The sequence below is a fragment of the Symphalangus syndactylus genome, chromosome 11 (assembly GCF_028878055.3).
Source record: "Symphalangus syndactylus isolate Jambi chromosome 11, NHGRI_mSymSyn1-v2.1_pri, whole genome shotgun sequence".
NCBI lineage: Eukaryota > Metazoa > Chordata > Mammalia > Primates > Hylobatidae > Symphalangus > Symphalangus syndactylus.
In genome coordinates this window covers 45,511,233-45,526,971 of record NC_072433.2, presented here as the reverse complement: position 1 = coordinate 45,526,971, position 15,739 = coordinate 45,511,233, and the positions used below count along the sequence as shown (strand labels likewise).

General features: G+C 41.8%; 1 protein-coding gene across 2 annotated transcripts in view; it reads left to right on the top strand.

The window, feature by feature from the left end:
- Positions 1 to 15,739, top strand: part of LOC129457711 (lon protease homolog 2, peroxisomal) — a 126,382-nt gene that overhangs the window by 82,006 nt on the left and 28,637 nt on the right. The gene's annotated exons all lie outside the window — the stretch shown is intronic.

Sequence of the window (15,739 nt, the reverse complement as noted above, 5' to 3'; positions counted from 1 at the left end):
AATTGTTACATAATTACTTTTCACTGATTAAAAATATTTGTTTACTTGACAAAATTAGCATTAAAAACAGTAATTCTTTGGCAAATTAATAAGTATTTTGGTGATTTGTCATTTTTCACAGATGTTGATAAAATTTAAGAATTACATAGCCGAAATTTGGTCTAATTCAACAAACCACAATTGACTATTTTGATAAGGCCCTATGACGAATGGTATGGGAGAGTGGAGTTTATCCAATCTGACTTTCATTTTATTGATAAGAAAACTGGGGCCCCATTTGTTCTTTTTTTAATTGCTACGTAATACACATATTTATGGGGTATAGTGTGATGTTTCAGTACATGTATACGTTGTGTAAAAATCAAATCAGGCTGTTTAGCATATCTGTCACCTCATATATTTATCATTTCTTTGTGGTAAGTATATTTAAAATTCTCTATTCTAGCTATTTTGAAATATACAATACTGTTAACCATAGTCACTGTGCAATAGAACAGTGGTCCCCAACCTTTTTGGCACCAGGGACCAATTTCATGGGAGACAATTTTTCCACGGACCTGTTGGGGGGTGGTTTCAGGATAAAACTCTTCCACCTCGGATCATCAGCATTAGATTCTCATAAGGAGCATCCACCCTACATCCCTCACATGCACAGTTCATAATTCACAATAGAGTTTGAGCTTCTATGAGAATCTAATGCCGCCACTGATCTGACAGGAGGCAGTGCTCAGGCCGTGATGCTCACCCACCTGCTGCTCACCTCCTCCTAACAGGCCATGGACTGGCACTGACCAGTCCACAGCCTAGGGTTTGGGGACCCCTGCAGTAGAACACCAGAACTTATTCCTCCTATTTATCTGCAATTGTGTACCCATTGACCAATCTCTCCCCATCCCCACTATCTCTCCCCTTGCCAGCCTCTTGTAACCACTATTCTACTCTCTGTTTCTGTAAGATCAACTTCTTTAGATTCTACATATAAATGAGATCATGCAGTATTTGTCTTTTGGTGCCTGGCTAATTTCACTTAATGTCCTCCAGGTTCAACCATGTTGCCACATGTGACAGGATTTTATTCTTTTTGTGGCTGAATAATATTCCATTGTTTATATATGTCACATTTTCTTTATCCATTCATCCATTGATGGATGCTTACGTTGATTCCATATATTAGCTATTGTGAATAGTAGTGCTGCAATAAACATGGAAGTGCAGATACCCCTTTGACGTATTCATTTCCTTTGGATAAATGCCCATTTGTGGGATTGCTGGATCATATGATAGTTCTACTTTTAGATTTTGAGAAACCTCCATACTGTCTTCCGTAATGGCTGTACTAATTTACATTCCAGCCACCAGTGTGTAAGAGTTCTCCTTTCTCCACATCCACACCAACTACAGGTGGCTTTTCTAAACTGGACTTTAGGTTGAGACAAAAAGTGTCTTTGAGAGTCAGTAGTCCTAATACTATCTGTGAATGCTGTGGACTTAGGCAGTTTGTTTAAGCTTGTTTAAACTGGGTCTCTCTTTCCTTAGGTATAAAATGGAGGGTTAGACTGGATCTTTAAGCTTCTGCCCAGCGTTTAATGTTCTGTTTATTGTGGTTCTAGCCTGTGCTTCGTGAATTCCTGATTCTTCCTGAATTCTGCTAAGCATCAGAATGCAGTCTATACATTCTCAACAGTTTCCCAAAACATGAAATTAGTATAACAGAAACAGTAGTAGTCCTTTCTTGGAAAATTATCCCCATTTCTGGACCCTATTTTATTGCTGGCTGCAATTAACAGGCTCTTGTATGTCCCATCCTTCCCTCCTCCATCCCTAACCCACAGGCATTAAAAACCTGCTGTTTGTGAAAACGAACACTTCTTTGATAATCTAGAAGAAGGGGTTCCTATTACCAGAAAATTTAGCTCTTGAACTTGTGGGACCGGGCTTGAAAGCATAGTACTATTATGCTTCAGATTAAGCAGGGTATAGAGAATAAGGAGTGATCACTAAAATTCTGTCTTGAATAAAGATGATGATAGATATCCCAGGGCCGTCTGTGGTTAGTCTCCATTTCTACCGCATTCTGAGGAATTGTGGGTGTTGCGCTTTTTACGTTTCTGGCCTCCCTGCTACTTGCCATTGGTTGGATCACTGGCCAAGAGCTACCGAGAGCTACCATTTTGCTTCAAGATTTTTTCAAACAGCAAGGAACTTTTTTATTTTTTAACAGAGAGCTACTGAAGTTTCCTGAGTTATTACAACCCCCTTATCCTTCCTCCTTACTTCCCCTTTCAATAATTCCCTTTCCTCCCTCTTCCCACAGCAGTTCTTTGGCTATTGGGCCTGTTTTCATTGAAATCATCTTCCTGTGGCAGAGGGAAAATGAGTAGAGAAGAACAGTTGACTGTGTCCAAGTGATAGCTGCTTAGGAAAAGCCTGGTCCTTCCCCAGAGGAGTCTGTCCCTATAGCATTTCCCTCCATAATAGCTGTGCTTCCATCAGCTCTAGAAGATGGCTTAGCCCCCTTCGGGGGTACACCGCATTTCACTCTCACTTGGCTCACAGCCATCACCACAGTCCATGCTGTGAGTGCGTTGCTGGTTCTGCCCCCGTGCTGTGTGCATCTCTGCTGCTTTAATGCTGGGAAACTCCATGGTTATGCCCCAACTATCTTGGCGATGTTCCGAATCAGACATAGGTAATACCTATTAAAGGTATTAATAGGCCGATAATACCTAGTAAAGAAGAGCTGGGAGATAACCTCTGAGTAGATTAAATCAACTAAAAAAACTAGCCCCCTCCCATTTTCAGACCGATTTTATTTCTTTTAAGTGGGAAAATAGTTGAAGTGGGATGAAGTAGAGCTAGCTTATTCTACTCTTTTTATATTTCTATGTCCTTTCTTTTCAACCTCTGTTTAACAGCACTTTATTACTTGGTTTTTTTGTTTTGTTTTTTTGAGATGGAATCTCGCATTGTCGCCCAGGTTGGAGTGCAGTGGCATGATCTCGGCTCACTGCAACCTCCACTTCCCGGATTCAAGCAATTCTCATGTGTCAGCCTCTCAAGTAGCTGGGATTACAGGCACCTGCCACCAGGTCCGGCTGATTTTTGTGCTTTCATTAGAGATGGGGTTTCATCATGTTGGCCAGGCTGGTCTCGAACTCCTCACCTCAGGTGATCTGCCCACCTCAGCCTCCCAAAGTGCTGGGATTATAGGCGTGAACCACCACGCCCAGCCTCACTTTATTACTTTTAAGAATATGCTTCAAAATAGTTTGTAAAGAAGATTTTAATAGGGAACATTTATATGAAATATAATAGTGATATATAGTATAGCATAGAGCAGAGTCTTGAGTCTTTGTATCTTTTTCTCTTTTTCTTTTGCATATTTAATTTATGTGATTCCCAACAGTTGTGTGATTGTGGTCAGAGCCCTGTCTGTGGGATGCTGGGTAGAATGAGATTGTAGAGAGCACTTTGTTTTCTTGTAATTGAAGTGTTTGGGGTGAGAATATGTGAGTCATAGAAATCTGTATAGTAAATATTACTCTAAAAAGGGAGCCATCAGGATCTGGGAGAATTTGCTAAAGGAAAACTAAGAAAGGAAAAAAGGCCAGGTACAGTGGCTCACTCCTGTAATCCCAACACTTTGAGAGGCCAAGGCAGGAGGACCTGAGGCCAGGAGTTCAAGACCAACCTGGCCAACATAGTGAAACACCGTCTCTACTAAAAATACAAAAATTGGGCCGGGCGCGGTGGCTCACACCTGTAATCCCAGCACTTTGAGAGGCCATGGCAGGTGGATCACGATATCAGGAGTTCGAGACTAGCCTGACGAACATGGTGAAATGGTGAAACCCCGTCTCTACTAAAAATACAAAAATTAGCCAGGCGTGGTGGCGTGCACCTGTAATCTCAGCTTCTCAGGAGGCTGAGGCAGGAGAATCACTTGAACCTGGGAGGCGGAGGTTGCAGTGAACTGAGATTGCACCATTGCACTCCAGCCTGGGTGACACAGGGGGACTCCATCTCAAAAAAAAAAAAAATTGGCCAGGTGTGGTGGTACACACCTGTAATCCCAGCTACTTGGGAGGCTGAGGCATGAGAATCACATGAACACAGACGGCAGACGTTGCAGTGAGCTGAGATCGCACCACTACGCTCCAGCCTCTGTCTCAAAAAAAAATGGGGGGTCGATGGGGGGAGCGGGAGCCAGTATATAATTCAGTATCTCTCATCTATACATATTAAGGCTTTTGACCATTACTAAATTCTCCCAGCAGCTCTCTGAGAATACTGTAATTCTAGTTTTGCTGATTAGAAAACCAGACACAAAGAAGTAAAGTCACCTTGTTCTAGGCCACATAGGTGGGAATTCTGAGTCAGGACTGGAGACAATGATTTATGTTTAATATCTCATGTAATGTTAATCTCATAACTCAGGGCATAACTCTTTTACCATTTTGGACTATATCATTTCATTCATATGATAAAGACACTCACTGTAGCTTCCCCCTCACCTGCAGCTTCACTTTCTGCAGTTTTAGTTACCTGTGGTCAACCATCGTCCAAAAATATTAACTGGAAAATTCTAGAAATAATCCACTCATAAGTTTTAAATTGTGCACTATTCTGGGCAGTGTGATGAAATGTCAAGCCGTCCTGCTCCGTGTGACCCTGGACAGGAAACCTCCCTTTGTCCAGCATATCCACGCTGTATGACTTCTGCCCCTTTAGCCACTCAGCAGCCATCTCACTTACTAGATCAACTGTCTTGGTATCAGGGTGTTTGTGTTCAAGTAACCCTTCCTTTACTTAATAATGGACCCAAAGCCAAGAGCAGTGATGCTGGCATTCTGGGTTTATTTTATTAGTACTGTTGTAAATCTCTTACTTTGCTTAATTTATAAATTAAACATGATCATAAGTACGTATCTATAGGGAAAAAATGGTATATATAGGGTTCTGAACTATCCTGCGTTTCAGGTATCCACTATGGGTCTGGAAATGTATCCCCTGTGGAGAAGGGGTTACTACTGTGTATGTCAAAATCACCCTGTGTGAAATGTTATATCCTCCCCTTTCCTCAGTTTAATGTTGTTTTGAAAGAATTTTCTCACATTACTTGAAAACGCTTAGGAAACCATTTTTAGTGACTGTAGTATTTTACCAGTTAGATATGCCATGGTTTACTTAACCATGTTCCTAATTGTTGGGTGCTTATATTGGATCTAAATTTTGCTGTTATTTGTAGTGCTGCGATGGGTGACTGTGCACAAACCTTTGTCTGTACTTTTGTGTATTTCCCTAAGGATAGATTGCTGCAAAAAAGAACCACTGAGTGTGAGACTGTAAATATTTGGAAAGCTTTCAGTCTATTTCCATATTGCTTTCCTGAAAGATTGAACCAGTTTATACTTCTGTAAGCAACAGTGTTTGAGAAGATCTCTTTACTTTTTTTAACATTGACCTTTGTCATTTCTTAAACTTTACTAGTTATTTTGGTAACCAGCTTGTTTTTATAATTTGAATTTCTTTGCTTCTCAGTGAAATAATAGTTTCTTTTATAGGAGTATTAACCATTTGTTAAGAACCACTATTTTAGTCCAAAAGAAAGGTATATAAGAGGAAAACTGCACAATTCCAGTGGGAAGGACTTGGGGTCAGGGTCCCTGATATGTTAGAAGGTTGAACTTTTTGTTGTTGGTTTTTCCCCTTCTTAAAAAGTCCACATTGCTTGAATGTTGCAATCTTGGTCAAGGCCAGCAATTAATCCTAGGGACGATGCCACTGTCTTCTCCTGGTGCTCGTCCTTTCTGACAAGAGAGAACATGGTACTAGGGCTGAGTGCTTGAATGCTTGCACATAGGACCCAGAAGGTGCACATATAACCGGGGGTTCATTCCTTGAGTGATATCTTTGTGAGATGACATTTTGCTTGTTGTTTGTTTGTTTTATAATGAGGAATCAAAGTGGGTATTCTAGGAAGATCCAGTGTTTCCCTACTTTCACTTTGCATTACACACAATCCAGGGAGTGACTCAGAATCCAGTGCTGTCCTGCCTCTCCCAGTTGGCTGACACCATTTTCTTGACTGGAGCCTTAGTTTTCTAGGCATATATTCTAATGATGGAACATTTTGAAATGCAGATTATTTTTGAGTTTACTGAATTTTTTAATAACACAGCTGCTGTCCCTAGATTGCCATCTTTTATATTATAAGGTTTAGTTGCATTAGAAATAGCTCTCCCAACCCCACTCCCCCAGTGCTCAGAACGCCGAACCCCGTACTACACTTGGAAAAAGATTGGATGTCCTAAAGCATTGGTTGTGTAATTGTGGGTTGGCTTTCACCCACTGAGCTTTACTTCCTCCTGTGATAGTGAAATACAAGCTGGCAACCGTAATTAGATCTCAGAAAAGCTTGTCACAAAGCACCACAGACTAGAGAAACTTGTAAGCTCTTTTTGCACTGGCTGAAGTTTTTGAGTACCACTACCTTCCATCTGTAGAGTGTAGTAACCTTAGACAGGTAGTGCTTTTCTTCTGTGCATTAATTTTAATTAAGCAATGACACCTACTTTCTTTTCCACTCAGATCTGCAGGTAGCTAAACTTATCAGGTGAGTGCTTTCCCACCTTTGATCATTGATACTGCTTGGAATATACTGGAAAAAGAGCAGCAAGCAGAAAACCTCCCATTTCCACAAGCTGCTGACTAACCCAGAATTGCTAGATTTTGTGAAGCAAATGAATGCTATAAAGGAAGTCAGAAAGATCAGGGAAGATGTCCCTAGGACATGGTCAGGCCAAACCTTGAAAGATCAAGTGATGTTACAGAGGTACAATTATGAGAATATATGTAACTCAAGACTTACATATGTGATAAGTAGTGCATTGCTCTTTGCCATCTACAAAGGATTTTCTTTTTTTTTTTTTTTTTTTTTTTTTTTGAGATGGAGTCTCGCTCTGTCGCCCAGGCTGGAGTGCAGTGGCGCGATCTCCGCTCACTGCAAGCTCTGCCTCCTGGGTTCACGCCATTCTCCTGCCTCAGCCTCCCGAGTAGCTGGGACTACAGGCGCCCACCACCATGCCCAGCTAATTTTTTGTATTTTTAGTAGAGACGGGGGTTTCACTGTGTTAGCCAGGATAGTCTCGATCTCCTGACCTCGTGATCCGCCCTCCTCGGCCTCCCAAAGTGCTGGGATTACAGGCATGAGCCACTGTGCCTTGCCAGGATTTTGTTTTTAATTCTCACAGCAATTCTGCAGAGAGAGATAGTGAGAGGTTTAATGCTTTGTTCAACATAATTTACTGTTAAATAGCCATCCATTGGCAGAAAATCTGAACTGTTGTGTTTTCCTTCTTGTGTCATTCATGATTTCAGTCCTGAAGAGGAGCCCACTAGAGCCCAGCAGGAGAGGAGAGTGGGAGAATCCCTCACCCAGAAGTTCACAGTGGTATCATTTAGTGACACTCAGGATGTCGCCAGTTACTGTTAGAATTTAAAGTTAGGTTCATCCCTGTGAGGTCCAAGAAAATACAAAAATAAAATAAGGGTCTACCAGTAGTAAACATACTCAGTAATTACTTTTGAAAGGAAAGGAGTTAGTGGAAAAAATGGAAGAACCATAGCAAAACTAAAATAAATATATGTAGATATATTGCCGGACGTGGTGGCTCACACCTGTAATCCCAACACTATGGAAAGCCGAGGCAGCCAGATCACTTGAGGTCAGGAGTTCAAGACCAGCCTGGCCAACATGGTGAAACCCCGTCTCTACTAAAAATACAAACATTAGGCCGGGCACAGTGGCTCACACCTGTAATCCCAGCAGTTTGGGAGGCTGAGGTGGGCGGATCACCTGAGGTCAGGAGTTCAAGACCAGCCTGGCCAACATGGTGAAACCCTGTCTCTACTAAAAATGCAAAATTTAGCCAGGCATGGTGGCACATGCCTGTAGTCCCAACTACCGGGAGGTTGAGCCAGGAGAATCACTTGAACTCAGGAGGCAGAGGTTGCAGTGAGCCATGATTGTGGCACTACACGCCCGCCTGGGTGACACAGCGAGACTCCGTCTCAAAAAAAAAAAAAAAAAATTGGGGTGGAGCCAAGATGGCCGAATAGGAACAGCTCCGGTCTCCAGCTCCCAGCTCCAGCGACACAGAAGACGGGTGATTTCTGCATTTCTGCTTGAGGTACCGGTTTCATCTCACTAGGGAGTGCCTAACAGTGGGTGCAGGACAGTCAGTGAAGCGCACTGTGTGCGAGCCGAAGCAGGGTGAGGCATTGCCTCACTCGGGAAGTGCAAGGGGTCAGGGAGTTCCCTTTCCTAGTCAAAGAAAGGGGAAACAGACGGCACCTGGAATATTGGGTCACTCCCATCCTAATTCTGCGCTTTTCCAACGGGCCTGGAAAACGGCACACTAGGAGACTGTGTCCCGCACCTGGCTCGGAGGGTCCTACGCCCACGGAGTCTCGCTGATTGCTAGCACAGCAGTCTGAGATCAAGCTGCAAGGTGGCAGCGAGGCTGGGGGAGGGGCGCCCGCCATTGCCCAGGCTTGCTTAGGTAAACAAAGCAGCCAGGAAGCTCGAACTGGGTGGAGCCCACCACAGCTCAAGGAGGCCTGTCTGCCTCTGTAGGCTCCACCTCTGGGGGCAGGGCACAGACAAACAAAAACCCAGCAAGAACCTCCACAGACTTAAATGTCCCTGTCTGACTGACAGCTTTGAAGAGAGTAGTGGTTCTCCCAGCACGCAGCTGGAGATCTGAGAACGGACAGACTGCCTCCTAAAGTGGGTCCCTCACCCCCGAGCAGCCTAACTGGGAGGCACCCCCCCAGTGGGGACAGACTGACACCTCATTCAACCGGGTACTCCTCTGAGACAAAACTTTCAGAGGAACTATCAGACAGCTGAATTTGTGGTCTCACGAAAATCCGCTGTTCTGCAGCCACCGCTGCTGACACCCAGCCAAACAGGGTCTGGAGTGGACCTCTAGTAAACTCCAACAGACCTGCAGCTGAGGGTCCTGTCTGGTAGAAGGAAAACTAACAAACAGAAAGGACATCCACACCAAAAACCCATCTGTACATCACCATCATCAAAGACAAAAAGTAGATAAAACCACAAAGATGGGGAAAAAACAGACCAAAAAAACTGGAAACTCTAAAAAACAGAGCACCTCTCCTCCTCCAAAGGAACGCAGTTCCTCACCAGCAATGGAACAAAGCTGGATGGAGGATGACTTTGACGAGTTGAGAGAAGAAGGCTTCAGATGATCAAACTACTCTGAGCTACGAGAGGAAATTCAAAACAATAGCAAAGAAGTTAAAAACTTTGAAAAAAAATTAGAAGAATGGATAACTAGAATAACCAATGGAGAGAAGGGCTTCAAGGAGCTGATGGAGCTGAAAGCCAAGTTTCGAGAACTACGCGAAGATTGCAGAAGCCTCAGTAGCAGATGCGATCAACTGGAAGAAAGGGTATCGCTGATGGAAGATGAAATGAATGAAATGAAGAGAGAAGGAAAGTTTAGAGAAAAAAGAATAAAAAGAAATGAACAAAGCCTCCAAGAAATTTGGGACTATGTGAAAAGACCAAACCTACGTCTGATTGGTGTACCTGAAAATGATGGGGAGAATGGAACCAAGTTGGAAAACACTCTGCAAGATATTATCCAGGAGAACTTCCCCAATCTAGCAAGGCAGGCCAGCATTCAGATTCAGGAAATACAGAGAACGCCACAAAGATACTCCTCGAGAAGGGCAACTCCAAGACACATAATTGTCAGATTCACCAAAGTTGAAATGAAGGAAAAAATGTTAAGGGCAGCCAGAGAGAAAGGTCGGGTTACCCACAAAGGGAAGCCCATCAGACTAACAGCTGATCTCTCAGCAGAAACTCTACAAGCCAGAAGAGAGTGGGGGCCGATATTCAACATTCTTAAAGAAAAGAATTTTCAACCCAGAATCTCCTATCCCACCAAACTAAGCTTCATAAGTGAAGGAGAAGTAAAATACTTTACAGACAAGCAAACGCTGAGTGATTTTGTCACCACCAGGCCTGCCCTAAAAGAGCTCCTGAAGGAAGCACTAAACGTGGAAAGGAACAACCGGTACCAGCCACTGCAAAAACATGCCAAACTGTAAAGACCATCGAGGCTAGGAAGAAACTATAGCAACTAACGAGCAAAATAACCAACTAACATCATAATGACAGGATCAGATTCACACATAACAATATTAACGTTAAATGTAAATGGGCTAAATGCTCCAATCAAAAGACACAGACTGGCAAACTGGATAAGGAGTCAGGACCCATCAGTGTGCTGTATTCAGGAAACCCATCTCACGTGCAGAGACACACATAGACTCAAAATAAAGGGATGGAGGAAGATCTATCAAGCAACTGGAAAACAAAAAAAGGCAGGGGTTGCAATCCTAGTCTCTGATAAAATAGACTTTAAACCAACAAAGATCAAAAGAGACAAAGAAGGCCATTACATAATGGTAAAGGGATCAATTCAACAAGAAGAGCTAACTATCCTAAATATATATGCACCCAACACAGGAGCACCCAGATTCATAAAGCAAGTCCTCAGTGACCTACAAAGGGACTTAGACTCCCACACAATAATAATGGGAGATTTTAACACCCCACTGTCAGCATTAGACAGATCAACGAGACAGAAAGTTAACAAGGATATCCAGGAATTGAACTCAGCTCTACATAAAGTGGACCTAATAGACATCTACAGAACTCTCCACCCCAAGTCAACAGAATATACATTTTTTTCGGCACCACACCACACCTATTCCAAAATTGACCACATAGTTGGAAGTAAAGCTCTCCTCAGCAAATGTAAAAGAACAGAAATTATAACAAACTGTCTCTCAGACCACAGTGCAATCAAACTAGACCTCAGGATTAAGAAACTCACTCAAAACCGCTCAACTACATGGAAACTGAACAACCTGCTCCTGAATGACTGTTGGGTACATAATGAAATGAAGGCAGAAATAAAGATGTTCTTTGAAACCAACGAGAACAAAGACACAACATACCAAAATCTCTGGGACATGTTCAAAGCAGTGTGTAGAGGGAAATTTATAGCACTAAATGCCCACAAGAGAAAGCAGGAAAGATCCAAAATTGACACCCTAACATCACAATTAAAAAAACTAGAAAAGCAAGAGCAAACACATTCAAAAGCTAGCAGAAGGCTAGAAATAACTAAAATCAGAGCAGAACTGAAGGAAATAGAGACACAAAAAACCCTTCAAAAAATTAATGAATCCAGGAGCTGGTTTTTTGAAAAGATCAACAAAATTGATGGACCACTAGCAAGACTAATAAAGAAGAAAAGAGAGAAGAATCAAATAGATGCAATAAAAAACGAAAAAGGGGATATCACCACCGATCCCACAGAAATACAATCTACCATCAGAGAATACTACAAACACCTCTATGCAAATAAACTAGAAAATCTAGAAGAAATGGATAAATTCCTCGACAAATACACCCTCCCAAGACTAAACCAGGAAGAAGTTGAATCTCTGAATAGACCAATAACAGCTTCTGAAATTGTGGCAATAATCAATAGCTTACCAACCAAAAAGAGTCCAGGACTTGATGGATTCACAGCTGAATTCTACCAGAGGTACAAGGAGGAACTGGTACCATTCCTTCTGAAACTATTCCAATCGATAGAAAAAGAGGGAATCCTCCCTAACACATTTTATGAAGCCAGCATCGTCCTGATACCAAAATCTGGCAGAGACATAACCAAAAAAGAGAATTTCAGACCAATATCCTTGATGAACATTGATGCAAAAATCCTCAATAAAATACTGGCAAACCGAATCCAGCAGCACATCAAAAAGCTTATCCACCATGATCAAGTGGGCTTCATCCCTGGCATGCAAGGCTGGTTCAACATACGCAAATCAATAAATGTAATCCAGCATATAAACAGAACCAAAGACAAAAACCACATGATTATCTCAATAGATGCAGAAAAGGCCTTTGACAAAATTCAACAACGCTTCATGCTAAAAACTCTCAATAAATTAGGTATTGATGGGACGTATCTCAAAATAATAAGAGCTATCTACGACAAACCCACAGCCAATATCATACTGAATGGGCAAAAACTGGAAGCATTCCCTTTGAAAACTGGCACAAGACAGGGATGCCCTCTCTCACTGCTCCTATTCAACATAGTGCTGGAAGTTCTGGCCAGAGCAATCAGGCAGGAGAAGGAAATAAAGGGTATTCAATTAGGAAAAGAGGAAGTCAAATTGTCCCTGTTTGCAGATGACATGATTGTATATCTAGAAAACCCCATTGTCTCAGCCCAAAATCTCCTTAAGCTGATTAGCAACTTCAGCAAAGTCTCAGGATACAAAATTAATGTACAAAAATCACAAGCATTCTTGTACACCAATAACAGACAAACAGCCAAATCATGAGTGAACTCCCATTCACAATTGCTTCAAAGAGAATAAAATACCTAAGAATCCAACTTACAAGGGATGTGAAGGACCTCTTCAAGGAGAACTACAAACCACTGCTCAATGAAATAAAAGAGGATACAAACAAATGGAAGAACATTCCATGCTCATGGGTTGGAAGAATCAATATTGTGAAAATGGCCATACTGCCCAAGGTAATTTATAGATTCAATGCCATCCCCATCAAGCTACCAATGACTTTCTTCACAGAATTGGAAAAAACTACTTTAAAGTTCATATGGAACCAAAAAAGAGCCCCCATCGCCAAGTCAATCCTAAGCCAAAAGAACAAAGCTGGAGGCATCATGCTACCTGACTTTAAACTATACTACAAGGCTACAGTAACCAAAACAGCATGGTACTGGTACCACAACAGAGACGTAGATCAATGGAACAGAACAGAGCCCTCAGAAGTGATGCCGCATAGCTACAACTATCTGATCTTTGACAAACCTGACAAAAACAAGAAATGGGGAAAGGATTCCCTATTTAATAAATGGTGCTGGGAAAACTGGCTAGCCGTATGTAGAAAGCTGCAACTGGATCCCTTCCTTACACCTTATACAAAAATTAACTCAAGATGGATTAAAGACTTATATGTTAGACCTAAAACCATTAAAATCCTACAAGAAAACCTAGGCAATACCATTCAGGACATAGGCGTGGGCAAGGACTTCATGTCTAAAACACCAAAAGCAATGGCAACAAAAGCCAAAATTGACAGATGGGATCTCATTAAACTAAAGAGCTTCTGCACAGCAAAAGAAACTATCATCAGAGTGAACAGGCAACCTACAAAATGGGAGAAAATTTTTGCAACCTACTCATCTGACAAAGGGCTAATATCCAGACTCTACAATGAACTCAAACAAATTTACAAGAAAAAACAAAGAACCCCATCAAAAAGTGGGCAGAGGACATGAACAGACACTTCTCAAAAGAAGACATTTATGCAGCCAAAAAACACATGAAGAAATGCTCATCATCACTAGCCATCAGAGAAATGCAAATCAAAACCACAGTGAGATACCATCTCACACCAGTTAGAATGGCCATCATTAAAAAATCAGGAAACAACAGGTGCTGGAGAGGATGTGGAGAAATAGGAACACTTTTACACTGTTGGTGGGACTGTAAACTAGTTCAACCATTGTGGAAGTCAGTGTGGCGATTCCTCAGGGATCTAGAACTAGAAATACCATTTGACCCAGCCATCCCATTACTGGGTATATACCCAAAGGACTATAAATCATGCTGCTATAAAGACACATGCACACGTATGTTTATTGCGGCACTATTCACAATAGCAAAGAGTTGGAACCAACCCAAATGTCCAACAACGATAGACTGGATTAAGAAAATGTGGCACATATACACCATGGAATACTATGCAGCCATAAAAAATGATGAGTTCGTGTCCTTTGTAGGGACATGGATGAAACTGGAAAACATCATTCTCAGTAAACTATCGCAAGGACAAAAAACCAAACACCACATGTTCTCACTCATAGGTGGGAATTGAACAATGAGAACTCATGGACACATGAAGGGGAACATCACACTCCGGGGACTGTTGTGGGGTGGGGGGAGGGGGGAGGGACAGCATTAGGAGATACACCTAATGCTAAATGACGAGTTAATGGGTGCAGGAAATCAACATAGCCCATGGATACATATGTAACAAACCTGCACATTGTGCACATGTACCCTAAAACCCTAAAGTATAAAAAAAAAATAAAAAATAAAAATTATATATATATATATATATATACACACACACACACACACACAACATTAGCCGGGCATGGTGTTGTGTGCCAGTAATCTACTTGGGAGGTTGAGGCAGGAGAATTGCTTGAACCCAGGAGGCGGAGGTTGCAGTGAGCCGAGACTGCACCACTGCACTGCAGCCTGGGTGACAGAGCGAGACTGCGTCTCAAAAAATATAGATGGACAGATAATGTTAGATAACTGCATAATTATTATATGTGTGTATTACTATATAAAGCAATCACTTTTAGAAGGAATAGTGTGTTAAAAAAGGTAATGAAAGATTTTAAAACAAAACACTTCATGAGACAAGAAGTTAGAACAATTATGGCAAACTAAAAGAAAAAGCTAGGAATGGGATTGAATACAGCCAAGTATTTCCTGCAGTTTTAAAACCTCTACTCCCCATTTTGGGTTTCTGGCCACAGATTATGTAATATTTTTCATTACTTGAACTGGGATTACAAAGATGGATACAGAAGGTGGTCTGATAAGTCGATTGGGTCCTGCTCCTTGTATGTCTAGGTCCAAATCAAAATGAGTCAATATTTGGACAAGATATCAGCCATCCAGAGCTTATAGGCAGGTAAAGGAGATGGCCCATTATTACAGGGATTTCAAACCAGGCTTTGTATTCTCTTACCCTGGCACTGCCAATTATATTTATTTATTGGAAAATGATAACCTTAGAGTTAAGCTATATGCTTATAAAAGAGGCACTGCTTATGGGTTCTATCATGTCCAGGTTTACATTGCCCATTAGAAAACAGGACACCTGGCTGGGTGCAGCAACTCATGCCTGTAATCCCAGCACTTTGGGAGGCCAAGCAGGGGAGGATCGCTTGAGCCCAGGAGGTCAGGGCAGCAGCGAGCTATGTTCATACCACTGCACTAGACACCGTCTCAAAAAAAAAAAAGAAAAAGTGTTGGGGGGAGAAAGAGAGAGAAGAGGAGGGGAGGGGAGGGGAGGGGATACCTGATCAGACTCCTCTGAAGAGGGAATTGAAAAGTTTGTCACAAGCCCTGAGTTATGCTGATCTAACAGAGAATTGTTAGATCAGAGAATGCAAAGTAACCTACTGCACTTAGCCCTTCAGTCTTTGTCCTAGCTATAGGCCATTAAGTTGAATAGTGCCGGGAATTGTTCTTGACTTAAGAATATAATGGTCAAAAAGGACAGGCAAAGTTGTTTCCCTTCTGGAACTTACACTTTAATGGGGGAGATAGACAATAAGCAAGTAAAAGTAATTGAACAAGGCAATTGCAAATACCACCCTCGGTGAGCTCTTGAAACACAAATTATTTCACCTGCATTCCACAGATAGACAGGTGAATGTTTGCCTTGATAAATGCATAAAAATGACTGAAATTTTGAGATCCACTGGGCTTTTGTTTGATATTTACTGCTAGTGAATTTTCCAGCCTGCAAATCTCTTAGAACTTCTAAATACATTTTTTT